This window comes from Schistocerca americana, chromosome X, assembly GCF_021461395.2.
Source record: "Schistocerca americana isolate TAMUIC-IGC-003095 chromosome X, iqSchAmer2.1, whole genome shotgun sequence".
NCBI lineage: Eukaryota > Metazoa > Arthropoda > Insecta > Orthoptera > Acrididae > Schistocerca > Schistocerca americana.
Window position 1 is genome coordinate 648553122 of NC_060130.1, and position 19351 is coordinate 648572472.

Below are 19351 nucleotides of genomic sequence, written 5' to 3' on the forward strand. Positions count from 1 at the left end.
TGAGCTGTGCATGCTAGGTCTACTGTCGTAAATCACTTAAGAGCAACCGTCTTCATCCTAGTGTCGACAGCGGTTGAACGTGCCTGTGGATCCGAACAGGCGATTATATCGCTGCCCCAGCGAATCACCCCTGCTGTAGAAGAAATCCTTGTCCCAGAGGTTGTGGGAAGACGTGCTCTACCGTATTTTAGCACAAAGTTCAAGGCGCAAAAGGAGAATCGCACTCACCATGCTTTCTAGAATATGCATAAATGGTAACATGCGATCATTGCAATCCCGCCGTATCACAACGTGGCAGTCTCCACCCGCCACCATAGAAAATTTCATTTCTGTGTAGATACGAATTTTACGTTTACGATTTGTAATGTAATCGTGTTCTCAACTTGCGTTAATGAGAAATTCCATTAGCATTACTGTTAAGAACTATCAACAGTACCAGTTAAAGCTTCATTTTCCACATACATAATAATTCAGTGGAAATTACAATAACAGTTAATTAAGAGGCAATACTTCCAAACTTACCACAAGTCAAAAACATCATGCCGATGTTACGAAATAACTTTGAATATGGAAATTGAATAATCCTCACCGTTAGAAGACGTTTCCAAGATTCCACCTTCCACGGCTGTTATACCCCACATGAAGAAAATAATCCTAACCATATACTAATATTAAAATTAACGTCTATCAGTTAAGCTTACGTTTTTTTATGAAGGATACCCGAAGCGTAAAAGCGCAAGGAACAACACCAAAATAACAAAGTATATTAACTGAATTTTAAGTATTCACGTGCGGATAAGGAGAATCACTACAAACTATAGCCTATACATAAAACGCCATGTATCAAAAAGAGATGTCAAACCATACAAAACGAAATTCGTTGACAGAGACGACAATTAAACGTAGGACGTAATACCCTTTAACTATGTGTTATTATATTTTGCATGGAATAACCGTGGTTATGGTGATAGAAGATGTAACTAGCTTAGTTAATAGTTTTTAAGAGCTGCCATGACCCAAGTAGAACAGGAGGCTGGGAAATTACTTTTTGCCGAGTGGTTTGTATTGTCCACATTAAAGCAATTTGCTCTTCTATAAAAAGGATTTTATTGTTACAGGACTAATATTTTTCAACTGTTTTTGTTGAATTTAATCTAGGTGTTAGGAAGTCGTTTCTGAAGGTATTCGTCAAGAGTTTTGCCCTGTATGCAAAAGAAACGCGAACGATAAACAATTCAAGCTAAAAGAGAGTAGAAGCTTTCGAAATGTTGTTCTATATAAGAATGTGGGTGATTAGATGGTTAGATCGGATAAATACTGAGGAGGTACTAAAATGCGTGTGGGAGAAAATAAATTTATGGCCTAACTAACTTGAGCCGGCCGAAGTGGCCGTGCGGTTAAAGGCGCTGCAGTCTGGAACCGCAAGACCGCTACGGTCGCAGGTTCGAATCCTGCCTCGGGCATGGATGTTTGTGATGTCCTTAGGTTAGTTAGGTTTAACTGGTTCTAAGTTCAAGGGACTAATGACCTCAGCAGTTGAGTCCCATAGTGCTCAGAGCCATTTGAACCATTTGAACCTAACTAACTTGATTATAAGAAGCTATCGGTTGTTAGGGCACATTCTGAGGCATCAACGAGTAATTATTTTGGTATGGAAAGTTGTGTGTGGGTGGGTGGGAGGGGTAAATATTAGATAGGAAGACCAAGCAGGTTCAGATGGATGTAAGTTGCAGTAGTTATGTACAGACATGAAAGACTTGAGCTTTATGGATCAACGTGGAGAACTGCATCAAACCAGTCTTCGGACTGACGACCAAATCAGAAACAAAGGTACTAATTTTAGTTATATTCACTTAAATTTTACCTGAACTTGTTCCTATTCTTCTTCTTTTTCTTCTCATGGCGTTAAAATCTTGGATGGATTTTAGCCGCTTCAACAAGTTTCCTCCATTCCGCCCTCTCCAGCGTAGTATCTATCAGATTTTAAATCTTCTTCCACTTCCTCTATCCACACTTTCGTGGTCTTCCTCTCCATCTTCTTCCAACTGACTTACATTCAAATATCTTTTTAGCTGTTTTTCGATATTCATGCTAAAGACACGCCCAAACCAAACTATTATCCTACTTTTTATTATTCTTATAATGTCAGCTCCTTGTATAAAGCGGTACGGCTCATTGTTCTGGATCTATAAAAACCACTGTTATCCTTGACAGCTCTACAGATCTTGTGCAGAACCCTGCATTCAAACATACTGAGCTGCTGCTCATCACTACGCGTTAGTGCCCATGTTTCAGATCCGCAGATAGCAACTGTCCTGATCATGACTTTATAAATTTGCAGTTTCAGCTGTCTATTTAATGTAACCTTGAGGCCCACAATTTTATAAAGGTGTGGAATCATGTATTACCACTTAGGACGCGCAGTTTTATTTAAGTTGACATGGAATTTGTCCTATTAATATTAGACCCCATATATTCAATGTTCTGCACATGTTCAAAATTGAAACCTGCTGCTGATGGTTTATGAAAGTTATTATTTTTCTTCCTAGTGAAATTCATGTACTTGGTCTTTATTTAATTAACCGAAAGCCTCTACTTAGCTTGTTTCAGCACATCTATTGTTCTCGAAAGTGAAAACCTACTGCTATTAGTAACTGCAACATCATCATCATCTTCTTCACATATCTTGGTTGGCTTTGTATCTATGTAACCAGGTATTCGACGCTTCCGGAAGGCTGCTTCAAGAATCGAATTAAAAAGCATTGTGGAGAGGGCGTCCTCTTGTCTGAATCCATTACTAAAGCCAAAGCATTTTCTAAGTTCTCCATCCACTCACACTACAGCCTTGGAACCAGCCAGTTATGCTTGGATATGTGAAACATACTTAGATGGTATAGCAAGCAGTAGCAAATAATTTAACATTTCTGCCCTATCAACACTATCGAGGGCCTGCTTGAAGTCTATAATATTATACTGGGTGATCAAAAAGTCAGTATACATTGGAAAACTTAATAAACCACGGAATAATGTAGATAGAGAGGTCAAAATTGACACACATGCTTGGAATGACATGGGGTTTTATTAGGACCAAAAAGAAAAACGAAGTTCACAAAATGTCCAACGGACGCGTGAAAGATCTCTTGCGCGCGTCGTTTGGTGATGATCGTGTTCTCAACTGCCACTTTCGTCATACTTGGTCTTCCAGGTCCCCAAACCTCAGTCGGTGCGATTATTGGCTTTGGGGTTACCTGAAGTCGCAAGTGTATCGTGATCGACCGACATCTCTAGGGATGCTGAAAGACAACATCCGACGCCAATACCTCACCATAACTCCGGACATGCTTTACAGTGATGTTCACAAGATTACTCCTCGACTTAAGCTATTGTTCAGGAATGATGGTAGACATATTGAGCATTTCCTGTAAAGAACATCATCTTTGCTTTGTCTTACTTTGTTACGCTAATTATTGCTAGTCTGATCAGATGAAGCGCGATCTGTCGGACATTTTTTGAACTTTTGTATTTTTTTGGTTCTAACAAAACCCCATGTCATTCCAAGCATGTGTGTCAATTTGCACCTGTCTATCTACATAATTCCGTGATTTATTCAGTTTTCAAACTTATACTGACTGTTTGATCACCCGGTACTGACAAGCGTATGTGCCTCACACAAATATCTGATCTGTTGTTGACCTACTAGGCCGAAATCCATGGATGGACAGATTAAGATACATAATTCAGTTTCACAGATGCCTGAGGATGGAGGAAAAATCACACTAAACTATGATCATTGTTATTTAAGAACATTATAGCTGATGTGATTTTCTATTACTGGACTTAATAAATGTACACGGACGAGTCGCAAACGGATACAGTTGTATACAATATCACTCAACCCTCAAGTGTAATCACACGATGGAAACGATTGCGTGAAACAGTTCCGTCTGTTCGTTCGTGATACTCGAAATAGAGTGACTAATGATGCCCAGGAACATGCCATGTTCCTTGATTTCCAGAAAGCGTTCAATACAACTCAATTTCCGCCTTGTGAACGAAATATCAACGTACGCAATATCAGCAGTGTGACTCGAATGAAGAGTTCCCGCCGCTCTGAGTGGCAGCACTGTTTGAGGCGCCGTGTCACGGATTGCGCGTGGTGTGTGTGTGTGTGTGTGTGTGTTGTTCTTAGCATAAATTAGTTAAAGTCTACGGACCGATGACCTCAGGTGAATCGCATTTCTTGTTACACCTGGTCGATGGTAGGGTCCTTACATGCCGTTATCCAGGTGAATGGTTGCACGAAATATGCACTGCGCTACGGACGGCGACCGGTGAGGGCAGAGTTATTCTATGTGGTACATTGAGATGGGCTACTACTGGCATCACGACAACAGTAAACTACGTGAACATTATTGCGCGCCACCCGTACGGCGATGACATCTCCCAGCAGGATAACTGTCCATGATGCAAGGTGAGAATCGTGCTACAGTGGTTTGAGGCACATTATAATGAACTCACATTAACATCTTGGCCACCAAACGTGCCTATTCTGTACCCACTAGAACACATATCGGGCTCCAGCTACGTGTCTGTAAACCACTATCCCGCAGTTTGCGGAAATTGCTTGGCCTGTGAGCAGGCACCTGATGCCACATACTTCTGGAATCCTGTCAAGGACTTGTAGAATCCATACCATTCAGAATCACTGTTGTACTTTGTTTGCATAGTGGACCAATACGCTATTAAACAGGTTGTCATAATGTTTCTGATCATCGGTGTATATGATTTAGTGGATAACGTCAGAACCACGCGTGATTAGCCGAGCGGTCTTAGGCGCTACAGTCATGGACTGTGCGGCTGGTCCCGGCGGAGGTTCGAGTGCTCCCTCGGGCATGGGTGTGTGTGTTTGTCGTTAGGATAATTCAGATTAAGTAGTGTGTAAGCTTAGGGACTGATGACCCTAGCAGTTGAGTCCGATAATATTTCACACACATTTCATACACATAACGTCAGAAGTTCCGCGAGGCTTTTCGCTCGTGATTCTGTTTTATGTAGAGAGGTTGCAACGTTAAGAAACTGTCGAATTGCCGGATGACATGTAAACGATCGACACCTGGTTCAGCAGTTCAGTACTGTCGCCCGCCTTAAATAAATGTAATGCATTGATCATAAATAGAGAGAAAGACCCATTTTTGGATAATAAATCGGTTGCAGAACAATCTCTGGAAAATATCTGGGAGAATGCGAACGGAGAGATGTGAAATGGAACGACCGCATAATACTAATTGCAGCCAAGCTGGTTGCCAGATTGAAAGTCATTGGATGAATCCTCAGGAAACGAATTACACCCACGAAGGAAATAGTTAACGAAATCATCGTTCAACTAATACTTGGAGAGATGAAGGAAACAGAGCAGACGAGCAACCCGTTTCGTTCCAGGTTCATTTAGAAAGCGCGGAAGCATCACGAGGATGCTCATCCAGCTCCAATGGAAGAGCGACAGGAGACGTCTTGTGTATCACAGTGTGATTTAGTGTTGAAATTCAGAGAGCATAAGTCCCAATAAAAGTCAACCAATAAATTGCTTCCTCGTAATTATATTTCACGAAAAATTCTTGCCAAAATTAGAGAGCTCACACGAAAGTTTACTATCAGTCGTTCTTCTCGTGGAAACGGGGAAGTGACATTGTTTCATATAGTACCCTCTCATACACACACGTGAGGTGCTCGCGAAGTACAGCTGTAAATGTTGGTTCCTTGAACAGACTGTCGAAAGTGCTACAGAACGAGGTAACACCTCAACACAAGATATTTGGCACGTACTTGTGAACAAACTGTTTCCTTATTAGAAAGGTTGTGAATCTCATCGTACAGTAATAAAAAAATAATGAAAACCTAAAAAACCTCTTCCTCTAAACAATCTGTTATTACGTCACACGGCTATCGATAACTACCATATATCCTTAGCATCGCTGTGCCATGTTGAAATATGATCCCATTCCTGAGAAGAAGCTATCAGGATTTCAGGAAGCAATCTCGGCAACGACTGATGAGCTGGAAGCCGTCTCTCCAATGTATCTCATAAATAACCTGTACATTTCACATCCTCACTCGCCAGTCGATGTGGTGGCTATCGTCATCGGAAATAAACTCATTCAAGAAAACAGCTCATTGCAGACAAGCATTATCGTACTGGCGGAGGTTTGAGTCCTCCCTCGGACATGGGTGTGTGTGTGTTTGTCCTTAAGGATAATTTAGGTTAAGTAGTGTGTAAGCTTAGGGACTGATGACCTTAGTAGGTAAGTCCCACACATTTGAAAATTATTGTAAATGATGCATCTCTAAGTCGTCACGCGTATGATTGCAGTATCTCGTCTTTAGACATCTCAGCGTCAATGTTATTCTTTAGAGTATCAGCGCTCATTCAATATGTTGTCTTCCACACAAGTACTACAACACAACAGAATAGGCTATTTCCACGCTGTCCCTCTAATTATATCTGCCATTAATTTCCCGAGCCAACGGCCGTGCCAAAGTGGTAACCCCAGTTCCCGTCAGATCACCGAAGTTAAGCTCTGTCGGGCTGGGCTAGCACTTCGATGGGTGACCATCCGGTCGGCCGAGCGCTGTTGGCACGCGGGGTGCACTCAGCTCTTATGAGGCAAACTGAGGAGCTATTTGATTGAGAAGTAGAGGCTCCGGTCTCGGAAACTGACATACGGCTGGGTATGCGGTGTGCTGACCATCTGCCCCTCCGCATCCACATCCAGTGACGCCTATGGGTTGAGGAGGACACGGCGGCCGGTCGGTACCGTTGGGCCTTCATGGCCTGGTCTGGAGGAGTTTCGTTTATTAATTTTCCCATAGACCAGCGTGCGAGGACAAACCTTTAACAAACTGAAACAAAATACGTACGAAAATACTACATTCCCTCAGCCGGCAGATTGATCTGGACTTAATTTGCATTCGTTCGTTATTTATGTCCTCCCTGAGGTGAACAACATAGCAGCAAACAATCTGTTGCTCTTTTGTCGACTTAAAATGGTTAAAAGGAAAACAATTTTTTTTATTAAGATAAAATAACGATAACGAAATGAATAGTGTGATGTTGGGTACGTAAGTTCTACCTGTTCGTTTGGGATGATGATAGTGGAGTTCCCTGGTAATGTTAGCTGGAAGGATTGGGTAGAGATTTTATCGCGGAGGATAACACAGGAAAAACGTTCGGCTGTGTATAGGACAGAACCAATAGATGGGATGTATGTGTTAGAATGGGCTGGAGGAATTGCCACTAGGTACGAAAAAGATGGGTTAGGCCTTTAATTGCAGAGTGAGCAGTAGTATCAGTTTAGGTGATACAGCGGGTAGTTATAAGGAAATGATTTCATGATCTTGGAGGTAAATCTGATCAGAACTACACTGGGGAAGGATGTGAAGCGTTTCGTGACGGAGAAAATGTAGGACGTGTTTGTTGAGATGATGCAGCTGGTGATGGTTGGCGAGGCCGGTAGACAAAAATGGTGGTAAGACTCAGTTCTTTGGGAACTGTAACACAGGTGAAAGTGTTCTGGGTGTTTGAGAGTGGAAATTTCAAAATTTTTTTATGTATGTTCCGATTACCGGTTTCGACCACTGTTGCAGGTCATCTTCATCCATATAGCAGTATATCCATTTCAATAAACTGTTCCACGTCTGTTCTGCTAGCAGTTTGAGGAGCCACAAATCATCACGGCATGTCGAACAGGGTTTTGCCCCTCTACTAATCAACTACTCGAAATTATTTTTAGGTCCTAAAGCTACCAGCATAACAGACATGCACAGAAATGTGCTCTAATGGATACATTGAGATTTATATAGGACAATGAATACGAAGGTGAAGAGAAAGATGACCTGCAAGAAAGATCTAAGCCAGTAATCGGTACAATATAAAGTGACAAAATTATTATCTGACTATCTTCATTACAATGAAATGTCTACAGTGCTCTACATCTTCATATCTTCAGTTACCAAATTCATAAGTTGGTACGGGAGACGGACGGGGAAAAATTAGTTCGCTAAGTAGGTGTCACTCTAAGATTTGGAGAGAGCAGTAAAGTGTGGAAGCAGATGAAGTCCACGCAACATTTTCATATGCGGAGAGGGGTCGGATTAGGGTTTCGTACGCATGGCTAACCCCAGTCTGAGCTTCAAACGGACTCGTCTCCGCATTGCTGTGAGTTGGGCACATACGGCCGGACTGGACCAGCTGCTCCGTCTATCTGATACACAGTCTGCAACTCCTGAGGCATTTCCAAGCTCTCGAGACAGTTGTCTTGCAGACATTATTAGATTTCGTCGTGCAGTTCAGGCCACAAATCGGTTCCCGTTGTGGACTGATTGCTTGTGGTCGATCGCGCAATGGCTTACGGCGAACATTTCCTGTGTCGCAGAACCGTCGTCAAAGCCTTGGATTGGCGCTCTGTGGCCAATAAACGCTGCTGAGACAATAGTGTGTTCTGACCTGCATCAAAGGCGCCTTCGAATTCCGTCGTGAAAAACAGATTTCAAAGAGCCCCTTTGTGACATAAACAAGACACTCTTTGCTGACAATGAAAGTTCAAACATGACAAACATTTATCGTCTAATAAACTAATATTCCTTATGCCTGAATCACGTTCCTAATAGAAGTGCAAGACTCATACTTTCTTATATAATCTACAGGTATTGCAAATACCTCAGATCCTTAGTCGGGATAATGCACGTGGTAAAGGATCCTAAATTGTAAACATTAAGGTAGGAAAGTAATTGTCACAGCAACAACTTAAGCTCATGGTAACAGTTCAAAGTAATGGCCGCCAGTCTCGATGTGTGAATTATAACAATTTTAGCGCAGCCTCTCGTATATGCATGTTGTCTGTTGTACAATGGGCAGGCAGCAAGGGATCTTATGAAGCATTTCTCCTTCAGACTCCACGGAGGTTACTTGTATTAATGATTTAACTTCGTAGGAAAAAAAATTCATGTGCTGGTCATTTGATAGAAGCTGCCTTTCCTTTCGTGCAATGAGGACACACATTCAAGTAGGAAGGTACACTATGATGTACACTATAATTGAAACTACGACCGCTTGTCATCAGCAAGATGTACAAATGTGGCAGTACATCTCGAATAAATATCAGAAATCGATTGTCATTCAAACTACATGGGAGATGATCAGCTCCTATTCATTTATCTTGTGCAATTTAACATCGCAACTTACCTGGAGAATCTTTGCTTGTGTTCTGAGAACAGCCTCGCGTATGGATTTTCATCGCTCGGGGTAGTGTCACCAACGTCGAAGCAGCAGCTTGTTTCTAATGGAAGGTAATCAGTTCACAAATACAAACCTCACATACAATGCTCGTTCAAGAGTCGTACCGTGTAAAATATTCATTTCCGACCATTGTTTTCTAATCTCAGTATATTATGCGTAGGATATTCTACCCTATCTATAATCTTGACCCTAAATGAATTGACCACCCTGTAGACAGTATGATTCTGATTTTTTGGGAAACACTGACTATCATTTAAAATTATCACTACGTTTTGTCTTTTCATTTTACATTTTTTTATTAACTTAACCTGAGGCCATTACTAAAGTATATGATAACTAAACTACGCGATAATTTTATGGTGACAATTCCAAACTCGTGGCATCCTTGGCTGTATACTATCTGCGAATTTCTAGAGTAGTGCAATATCCATCGGCCACGGATTATCCTGTTTTACTTCTTTTCACTTCCATTATCGATAATATACAAATCCAACATTACAGTGATCATGTACTACCATACTCATTCACAGGACACACGCAAACACTAGACATTCAGTGAGGACACAGAGAAGACTCTATTTCAATGTTTCTGCATACCTCACTAACTTCTGGGAAAATGTGACAACGTTGAGGTTCAAAATGGAAACTACATATTCCACCAATACTCTGGTCCAACGTTTGGCAGACTTTGCCAGTACTAGCGAAAAAAAAAAAAAAAAAAAAAAAAAAAAAAAAAAAAAAAAAAGGTTGTCACCCAGAAATACTGAACATGGGTTGAAAGTGCTTCAAACATAATTATTAATAATCATCACACTACACTGTAAAAGATGTTCCTTTCAAACTTATAACGGAAAATCGAAGTAAAATTTAATTCATTTCTATGAATGTAACTCCATCTTTTGTCTGGAGTATGGGGCTGCGGTGCGCTCCTGAGTTGCTGACAGTTGTCCAAGGAGCACACATGCCCGTAATAATCATTACGAGACCAGTTAAGAATGCTACCGTATTTTGTAACACGAAGGTTACTTGATTTAAGCAGGTCTGAAGATGACGTAATGTATCGTCCAAACTAGTAGCCTAAAAATAAAACCTAAATAACAGCGATTGGTATTGTTTTATTGGATAACTCATTTCTTTCCAAGCGACAGTGTTCATTGGTAAGAACCATTCTACTAAGAAACACAACATAATATAATTGTCTCTCGTACAAAAAGTGTGTGACGTGTCTAAGGGTAACGCCAGTAAATTTTTTTTACCTCTTTCTTGTTGGAGTTGGAGAGGATCTCTTACAGCGAGAGCTATTGCACTGATATCTAAAAATACGAAACAATTGAATAAACATTTTACGACTGGTTGCAAATTTCGTACACCATTGTATGTGTGTTATTACTAATCACGAATTTGTATTGTCATCTAGAAGTAGGTGTAAGTAGATGAATGACGAACACTAATTTCACTTAACGAAGGTTTATTCAGCACTTGCACATACAAGAGCGCGGAGCTAACTGCCTCCGGCCAGTGCACATACAGAATATATACAGCTACAGAACGTTCCAGTCCAATGATTCTTGACATTTTTGGATACTTCTAGAATGTACTCGGACCGAATATAGAAATTAATACTGTACAGTGCCGGTGAGTTTTGAGCTCACGACCCTCCATGCAACAGTTTAGTGTCATAACCACTACACCATGGTGCTACTCAGCTTCTCCTGCTACAGTATTTATCAATTGGTATTTGTTTTATTCTCTGTACTTATTGTTTTTCTCCAATTGTAATGTAATGGAATGAGCAACATCCACACCAGCACTTGCAGGACGAGCACTTTTGCCCGAATGGCGTGCGCGAGCCCTACACAGTGCTATTATTATCATTATTATTATTATTATTTCTAGCAATAGTAGTAGTAGTGGTAGTGATGGTAGTGGTGGAGGTGGTAGTGGTCAGACAAAAAGTAGTTGCAGTCTGGAGTCTTTCAATTTCTGCCGGTTAAGATTTAAGGACGCTAGTAATTAAGTGGTATACGGACGGTAGCTACGGAGTACACATTCTAACTCTGTTGACTTTAAATGGAGGTGCACGGTGTGGGTGAAGTAAGTGTCAGTAGGAAAGCATATTTTGTAGCAAGTGTTTATCTTAAATATGGATAGTTGGTTTTCTTGCCTTAGAATGAGTTCGGGATAGCACTCGGGATGCACTGACGAGAAGAACACGGCAAGTGCCATAACCCGATTCCCAGAAACATCGCTCAGTGAAAGAGAGGTCTAAATAAACGATCATGTGTCTTGGCTATCCGTAGATACTCGACCGTTTCTAAGAAAACAACGGTCAAATTATTCGAGATTCACTATATGCCTTTTAGCGCATAATTAGTTCGAGCGAAGCAGTGGAACAGTGGTCAGCGTCGCGGCTTCACAGTCCTGCGCCCCGAATTTGAATCCCGATTATTGCTTTTAATTTTGTTTCTCTTTTGCGTTTTTCGCCCATGTCCGTAGAAGACTACTACATGAATGTTTTCCAGTGTATGCTGAAATAACGTTCTCGTTTTTCGTCTGCTAATTGTCTGGCTATTGAGTAAATTAAAGAAAAAAACAATAAAAGAATGATAAAATTATTTGAAACAGTTTTCACCGGAATTCCTACAGTGTATCTTGATTCATCAGTTACAAGCGCCGGTTTTCTGAAAATGATACGTTGTGCATCTTTTGCGGCGAAATTGTTGCCAATGAGTGAAATCTTCAGCAATGCTAACGATGTTTCTTTCCCAAATGAGATTCATACGAAGAAATGCTCATGGTGTTCGAAATTTGTATGCTTCGAACGTTTCTTAGGTCGGTATCAACCAAAAGAATGTACCAAATCTTCCGCCGGCCGAAGTGACCGTGCGGTTAAAGGCGCTGCAGTCTGGAACCGCAAGACCGCTACGGTCGCAGGTTCCAATCCTGCCTCGGGCATGGATGTTTGTGATGTCCTTAGGTTAGTTAGGTTTAACTAGTTCTAAGTTCTAGGGGACTAATGACCTCAGCAGTTGAGTCCCATAGTGCTCAGAGTCATTTGAACCATTTTGAACCAAATCTTCCTCAAGATTAAACTAAGAAAAAGATGTAAGAATTGATATAAGAATTAAAGATGAGGAATCGAAAATGTTAAAATATTGTAACCCATGCAAATACGATACACACATTCACTGAGGCGACGGAAGTCGTGGTCATGGAGTACCTACTAATATCGTGTCGAACGTCGTTTTTCCCGGCGTAGTCCAGCAACTCGACGAGGCATGGACTCAAGAAGTCCTTGGAAGTCCCCTGCAGAAAAAGTGAGCCTAGCTGCCTCTACAGGCGTCCACAATTGCGAAGTTATTGCCGGTGCAGGATATTTTGCTCGAACTGACCTTTCGATTATGTCCCATAAATGTTCGATGGGATTCACGTCGGGCGATCTGGGTGGCCAAATGTGTCGCTCGAACTGTCGACTACGTTTTTCCAAGCAATCGTGAACAGTTGTGGCTCGTTGACATGGCATCGTTATTTGCGAGCAGTCGTCCAAGGTCCAACCGACATGATCACGAGCCCAAGAGAGGCTCTGCAGTAGATGTTGTGCTGTTAGCAAGGGCACTCCAGTCGGTCGACTGCTGCCATAGCTCATTAACTCCACATTCCACTGCACTGTCCTAAGTAATACTTTCGACGTACATTCTACAATGATTTCTGCTGTTATTTCGCGCAGTGTTTCACAACCATGTTTAAGATTTTTTATTTTGATGTAGTTTTCTCAGGATGTGATTTCTATCTCTCTCTCTCTCTCTCTCTCTCTCTCTCTCTCTCTCTCTTTCTCTCTCTCGATGAGAGGAGAGCAGCTTTGAAGCTATTTGATCAAACACTTCCATTGAAAAAAAAAAAAAAAACTGAAAGATATTGCCGTGTCGAATTAGCAGCCGAGGGCTGCTCGAAGGTCAAAACGAAACCAACGGAATACGAAAGTTTTCACTTTAATTACAATCCCTTCTCGGAATATTATTTGCACAGTCTTGGTGGGAGTGCTAGCAGTGACAACCCTGAGGAAACGCTGCTGCTCTCGATTGGAGCGCTGTCCGTGTTGAGAGGCAATGACTGAAATTAGGTCATCTCGGCACATTCTTGACACTGTGAAACACGGAGTATTGAATTCCCTAACGTTATCCGAAATGGAATGTCCTACGCATCTAGCGCAAACTACCATTTTGCTTTCAAAGTCTAATTTCCTTCGTGGGGCAATAATAATGTCGGGACCTTTTCCAAATTTATGACCCGAGTACAAATGACAGCTCCGTCAATTCACTGCCCCTTTACACCTAGCGTACACGATACAACAGCCGTCTGTATATGCCAGGATATATTGATCTCTCACGACCTTACGTCACCTCAGTATTTATTATACAAAAATGTATGGCACTTTTTTGTGAAACCCAGACATAATACTACGTTTTATATAAAATTTTATATGAAACATTTGTGTGGGAGCCTTCTACGAACACAGAAAGATAAATGAAATAAGATTTAATTAAATTAAAAAAAACGGATTTCCAACATGGGACACAAAAACCTGAAGCTTCGACGCTAGCCACTGTGTCACCTCTTCGATTCAATATACTGCCAGCTACTGCAAAAATTTTGACCGTCGTTTTCTGAGAAACGGTCGAGCATCTACGGATAACCCGAGACACATGTTCGCTTATTTTGAATAATTTCGGAGTTATAGAATCTATACGAAACTTACTGATTTTAGCCATCAGACATTTGTTATCATCGTGAATAGGCACAGCCCTGTAATACTAATCTGAGCATATAGCAAAGGTAGAGATGATTGTCAAGCTGGTTACATGTAAGTAGAAGGTTTCTGCCCATCAGTTACTTAAATGTTTATTACTTTTATTTCTGAAGGAAGTGAAATCGCGAATGAAATTACTGGGAAACTGGGTGATGGTACTTGCTGAGTTCCCCTTGTGAGTATTGTTTCACTACTTAAAAAAAAGAATATTAGAAATGAGCAGTATCAGCTCTCTCATTGGCTCATTAGTTCGTGGTGTAATAAAACACCTATGAAAACTAAATATCATTATCTTTCGTCATTTTAAAAATGTTCAAAGAAAATTCCATATTATCTGAAGTGTGGTTACGTGCTAATGTTGACGATGGTGACGGAATGGACGGAGAGACAAGGGGATACTAGGTAATATCTGTTTACACACACAAGGAGATCGTGCCCGCACCTCATCACCGATTTCGTCCAAATTTGTGATAAGTGGCGTGCTGCAATGTAGTGACTCAGAATTTTTTGTGTGGAGACACTTCAAGCTTTCTTAAGAAAGCAAACAGTAGTAACATTCCACAACTTTGTTCCTCATGTCTGCGTATTTATTTCTCAACATAGTGAACCTGACGACGAACATGTTTCTCCCAACGAGAGAGCAGTTTGTTGACACCGTCATTGTGGAGACTTTGTCGGCGGAGCTACAGCCTCACCTCTACTGCACTACTTCATCAATATCAAAGTGAAGTCCTCGAAGGTATTCTTTAATATTTGTAAACTGATGAAAATCGAATGAGACAATGTTGGGACAGTATGGAGAATGATCAGTGAGAGGGAATCCAAGGCGTCGGATTGTTGCAAACGTCACAAAGCTCATGTGTGGCCTAGCAGTGTCATGCTGCTGGAGAGGGAGTTCCATGTATAGACGTTACACGCTACAATTCGGTGCACTCTAGCCGCAAAGGGTTTCAAATATGTAGACATGAAGAATAAGGCGTCTAATGTTAACAAGGTTTGTTTTATTTAAAAATATTTAAGAGCTGTCACATAATAAATTCGGAGGCATTACTTTTCAGCATGTCCTCATATATGCATGGCTTGGCCAGAGATGGGAGTGACGCAAGTGAGAGCTCCAGATAAACAAGTGATCAGAAAAAATAGCTTTTTGGGGGGCGGGGAGCTCGAGGCATGAGGCATTACTCGTGTTGACGTAGATCCTACGCAGCGGTGGGCGCAGTGGAAAGAGCACAGAAAGGTAATCATATGGTAGTGTGGTCGAGTCCGTATGCGGAAACTTCTTTATTTCCTATTTTCACATTACTTACGCTCCAAATAAACCAAAATAATGCTCATTATATTGTATTGATTAATATTTTCACGAGAAGCATGAAAAGGAAAGGCAAAAGACATTTTGGGAGTGCAAATAAAGTTCCAAGAAATGTTTGTATTTACAGCTTCCACCAAGACTGTGCAAATAATATTCCGAGAAGGGATTGTAATTAAAGTGAAAACTTTCGCATTCCGTTGGTTTCGTTTTAACCTTCGAGCAGCCCTCGGCTGCTAATTCGACACAGCAATATCTTTCAGTTTTTTTTTTTTTTTTTTTCAATGGAAGTGTTTGATCAAATAGCTTCAAAGCTGCTCTCCTCTCATCGAGAGAGAGAAAGAGAGAGAGAGAGAGAGAGAGAGAGAGAGAGAGAGAGAGAGAGAGAGATAGAAATCACATCCTGAGAAAACTACATCAAAATACAAAATCTTAAACATGGTTGTGAAACAACAACTGTGTAGATCTGAAGAGGTTGAAAAATCAGCCAAACAGTTGAAAAACAAAAGTTTATTAGCCATTGACCTAGGTTTCAACATTTGTAAAAATGTCTTCTCCAGAAGGGGGCCTACCCTTTCGGAAGAATATATTTTTAGAAATATCGAAACTTAGGTCAATGGCTAATAAACCTTTATTTTGCAGCTATTAGGCTGTTTCTTGAACCTCTTCGCATCAAAATAAATTACGTTGTACATCACCAGCTATCCTCACCAATATTTGGCCACATGATGCGTTACGTATGGTTTGCTGCCAAACTGTGCAACGAGAGAGAACCTTTTACGATTGTGAACTAAGTTTGTTTCTCTATAGAAACTTTGAAACAGCTATGTAGTTGTAAAACGTCGCCTTTCATAACGGGTAAAACATGCCGAGAAAATTTCTGCTCACCTGCACGTGTAAATCACCAACTACAAAATAATAAAATTGTCAAAGTTTACGGATGAAATTCTCGTATACGCCTTAGAATGTCTTCCTGGAATTTTATTTGCAATTTAATAGTTTGCTTCGCCTTTCCTTTTCATTTCTTTTATGTAAATATTAATGAGTACCTTATGCTAAGCGTTATTTCGGTTCATTTGCTGAGTAAATAATGTAGAAATTGAAAATGAAAAAATGTTTCCGCATACGGAGCCCTCGGAGCGACGTTCCGTATTCTTTCCCCATCTCCAAACGCTGCCTGTAAACTACGCTAACATAAATGGCTTACGCTTCACCCGATCCACGCCAAAAATGATATTTCTTTCTGAACACTTGGCCATATGGACCTATCACTTGTAATTTAAATATCTCGTCAAGCCCCACCTACGCTACAAATTTTGACGAAGTTCGGTGATAACGAGAAGGCGCGGTCAGTGGTCTCAGAAAGGTTGGGAACTTATTGCGTGGGGGGTGAGGCTGCTCGATGAGTCTGTAGCTCCTAAGCCAATCGTTTGACCGATCTCTGATGAACAGACTGTTATGATGCCGTTGGAAGCAGGAGTGCTGCTGATAGCTGATAGCTGAGTGTGGAACATTTACACTGAGGTGACAGTCATACGATAGTGATATGCAAATATACAGATGGTGGTAGTAACGCGTACGCAAGGTATTGCACTGCATTGGTGGAGCTGTCATTTGTACTCACGTGATTCTTGTGAAATAGTTTTCGTCGGTATTATAGCCACTCGACGTGGAATAACAGACTTTGAACGTGGAACAGTAGTTGGAGCTAAAAATTTGGGACATCACACTTTGGATATCGTTAAGAATTGATAGGTGAGGTTCGATAATGAGTAATTTCGTAGTCGACAGTGATCACCTTAACCAAAACGTGAACTATTTCTTTTAGCGCCACAACATTGTATTATACGCAAGTATTTTCGTTCTGTTGTCATCTCAGGAGTTTCTACGAGTTATTCATAATGCGGATGATTACTTCTAGCCCCATACAAATTCTTCAGGAGAGTTACCGTGAAATCAAGACTATGATGATTGATTCATCTACATCTATGTACATAATCCGCAAGTCATTATGCGGTCAACTGTGTGGGGGGTTCTTGTGCCACTACAAGTCATTTCCTTTCCTGTTCCACTTGTAAATAGAGCAAAAGGAAAACCACTGCCTATATAACTTTGAACGAGTAATGATTTCCGTCGCTGGAATTCGAAGTGAATTTATACCGTCATGGTTATAGAGTTCCCGACCACTATAGGTCAGTCCATTCTCTCTTTTAAAACAACTATAGAATCCCCAAATTGACTGATTCTCTCAGTTACATTCGTAAAGAGGGTGGAAAGAGACTATCGTGTGACAGGATATTGACAACAGCAAATACCGCTGCGATGTACTGAGAAACACGATCCATTCGTGGCTAGAGCTCACATCCCTCGTACTCTCATTGACTCGCTAAATTCACTTGATATTCACTTTCCATTTGAATGACTCGTGGTACATAATCATCATGTAAACTAAGACACTGAGACAGAAATTTCAATTTTGGCTACAGAAATGCTATTCTTCACATAAGTGACAACTTTTAATATCTTTCACGATGCGTTATGAGGCTGAGCGACCAATACCATGATCAGAGTGGCGTACTGGCAGCAGTGTGTCCGTAGCCCCGTGGCACCGCCCGAGTCTCGTGTTCCAACGGTTAAGGGAATCGTCAGTTCTAACCGTTTTAGGGGCAGAGCGTGCGATTTTTTTTTTTGTGTGTGTATTATTTCATGGAGCTGCGAATTCCCATAAAATATTCTGTAACAAAATCAGAAGAAAACCTTTACACATCAAATCCTCTTGGCAGCTCGACTCAGTAAGTTGTGTTAATGGTCGTAGATCTTGGCTTTCTGACTGCCAAGCTGCTATACAATACAAGCGTCTCTGAAGAAATTCGAATCGACCGTCAACGATACGAAATTCAATATTGTTCTTCACTTAAGATTCACATGCCAGGGTGATAAGTGTGAAGGAAATAAATTGATTATCAAATCGCAAGAAAATACTTTCAGCTCAAAGTGCAATGGTGAAAAACTTACAATGCTGCACAACAGGTAACGCCTCTTTCCGCTGCTGACAAGCAAATTTTGGGTTTCTAGGAATATGTAACTTCATTTATGAAATGCCACATTTGCATACCTGTTGAGTATGACACAGCATACCATTTAAACACAGACCCAATCGAAATCTAAGTGAGTAGTATTTTACTAATTCGTGCAAATAGAGGAACGCTTGTGTACAGATACTCAGTTTTGGTAAAACAGACTTTCGTCGTAAGGTTATCGTGGGTAGTTTTATTTCATTTCTTACAATACAGTGCACAGTTTTCGTAAGGTTTCTTTTACTATTGTTAAAACAATACTAAACATGAGAGAGAAATTAATCATCAACGATATATGCGAATTCTCTGAAGTTGTCTACAACAGTCTGACAATGCACATGCAGTTTATTGATTATGTGCATGTAGAAAACTCGTTCTGAGTTAAAGCTGTCAAACAAGGTTTGAAGAAGAATAAAATGCCACTACCAGACGACAGCTAATGTAGAAATTACTTTTCTGACACGATGCGGTCTCCCCATACATAATACAAAAGCTTCGAGACGCATTTTGTGTCTGGCCGTCTATTAAACCTGAAAAGAACAAAATGACGCAGAAGTTAGCCTTTTTTCCACATGCGACTATTTTGGGTTGAGAAGTGAAGAGAATTATGTTCATAGTTCCATTAAATTGATAACTTCAGCAGAATTGCGTTTTAAAAAATGTAGCAGCGAATGTAATAGAACACACGACGTCTTATCAACAGTGCGCGATGCTTACTGTTACGCTACTAGCTGTGACACAGCTAACCAGCTCTGGAAGTGAACAACAGTTCCTCCAGAACTTCCGCATTCCACAGTGATGTGAGATAATGCACATGGCCGGATCAAGACTTCTGAGAGACAGACAGTTACAGCATTTCTTTTGCACTC

The 19351-nt window shown here is 40.9% G+C and overlaps 1 protein-coding gene and 1 pseudogene across 1 annotated transcript in view; one reads left to right on the forward strand and one right to left on the reverse strand.

Moving 5' to 3' along the window:
• LOC124555515 (FMRFamide receptor) overlaps positions 1–19351 on the reverse strand; it is a 721972-nt gene that overhangs the window by 402950 nt on the left and 299671 nt on the right. The window lies entirely within an intron of this gene.
• LOC124557250 lies at positions 6518–6635 on the forward strand (annotated as a pseudogene).